This window comes from Propithecus coquereli, unplaced genomic scaffold (assembly GCF_000956105.1).
Source record: "Propithecus coquereli isolate 6110/MARCELLA unplaced genomic scaffold, Pcoq_1.0 Scaffold75, whole genome shotgun sequence".
Lineage (NCBI taxonomy): Eukaryota > Metazoa > Chordata > Mammalia > Primates > Indriidae > Propithecus > Propithecus coquereli.
Window position 1 is genome coordinate 3879438 of NW_012153618.1, and position 1875 is coordinate 3881312.

Consider the following 1875-nt stretch of genomic DNA (forward strand, 5'->3'; position numbering starts at 1 on the left):
TGTCTTCTTCCAGATGCCATTTATACACTCCTTGGTGAAATAACCTCAAGTCCAAACAAGGTTCTTGCTGCAGCCATAGAGATTATAATCCTTCCAGAATTGCATCAGTGTCTGCTCAGTGTCTCCTCCTCAGTTGCAGCAATGGCCTGGGCCAAGGTCCTCCTCAGCGTGTAGGACTTAAAAGCTGCTATAATTCCCTGATCCACTGGTTGGGTGAAAGAGGTAGTGTTGGGCGGAAGAAACATCACTTTGATATTGGGACGTAGATCACCAAGTAAAAGGAGGATGTGCAGGAGCGTTATCAACAATATGCAAAATCTTGAAAGGTATGTTATTCTCGCTGGCATAGCAATTCGGGAGGGCATCTTGGAAGAGGAGCTGGGCCATCCATGATTTCCTGTTGTTCTTCTAGTATGCTGGCAGTGTGCACTTATTGATATACTTGAAGGTGTTGAGTTCTCACTATATCAGATCACAAAGGGTTTCAATTTGAAGGCTGCAACACTGCCCCCAGGAAAGACTGTTATCCTGTTCTTAAAAGCCTTGAAACCTGGCATTGACTTGGCTTCCTTAGGGATGAAAGTCCTTTCAGGCGTCTGATTCCAGAATAGGGAGCTTTCATTTATACTCAAGATTTGCTCCAGCAAGTAACTTTCCTCCACCATCAGCATATCTGGAGCTTTCAAAAATTCTTCAGCTGCCCTCACATCAGCACTCACAGATTCACCGCTCACTTTCACCTTGTGTAATGAATAGCGCTTTTTGAATGATTTAAACCCTCCAGAACTAGCAGTAAATTCAACATCTTAGTTAGGTCCAGCCTGTTCTTTCAACACCGCAAACAAACGCTTTGCCTTGGTGGTGATCGTCATGGCGCTGAGAGGGATTCGTTTCCACATCTGATCTTCAATCCAGCTCATTAAAGTTTCTCCATATTTGATACAGGTCATTCTTGAATTTTTGTTAGTCTTGTTGCCTTTACTGAAGCAGATCCTTCAACAGTTTTCATCACTTTGTTCTTGTTCTTCAAGACGGTTGCTATGATGAGATGGGACAAGCCTCACCGGTGAGCAACGACCATCACTGATCTCCCACCTTCCTAGTCCTTAACCACTTTTAAATTAGTTTCCAGGTCCTCACTGGAACTGGCTCCTTACTGGCAACATCAGCTATGGATTTTGTCTACTTAGGGGCCTTGATGAACAGAGATTAAATCAAGCACAGCGAAAATGATACAATCAAGAGACACAGTAAACACAATATGCATGAGGTTGCTGCCAGTGTAACAAGACATAGTGTTTTCAATAAACTCTTTTTAATAAGTAGAGGAGCACACTCTAAGAATCTAGCAGAGCAAATACACAGACCAGCAACATAGCTGTTTATTAGCATTATCAAGTATTATGTACTGTACATAATTGTATGTGCTATACTTTTATATGATTTTTTTATTGTTTACAACACCATCACCACAAACATGCACATAGTACCTTGTGCTATGATGTCATGACAGGTTCGACCTCACTAGGTGATAGGAATTTTTCAGCTCTATCATAATCTTATGATATCATCATTGTATATGCAGTTTGTAGTTGACCAAAATGTTGTCATGTAGCTCATGACTGTTCTAGAAAATATGAACACAGAAAAAGTCTAATAGAGTAACACTAAAAATGTTATTAGTTATCATTAGGTGGTGGGTTTCAGATTTTTAATATCTCATTCTTGTTTGCTTTGCTAAACTTAATGTCTTTTCTTTATTTGAGTTTTATGCTTTTTTTCCTACAGTTAATATAAATTAGTTATTTTAAGGAAAAAAAAAGAAGGTTTTTAAAAAGAGCTGCTAGCATCATGACATACTCATGAGAATGGCTC

General features: G+C 39.6%; 1 protein-coding gene across 1 annotated transcript in view; it reads right to left on the reverse strand.

The window, feature by feature from the left end:
• CNTNAP2 (contactin associated protein-like 2) overlaps positions 1-1875 on the reverse strand; it is a 1798324-nt gene that overhangs the window by 714836 nt on the left and 1081613 nt on the right. The gene's annotated exons all lie outside the window — the stretch shown is intronic.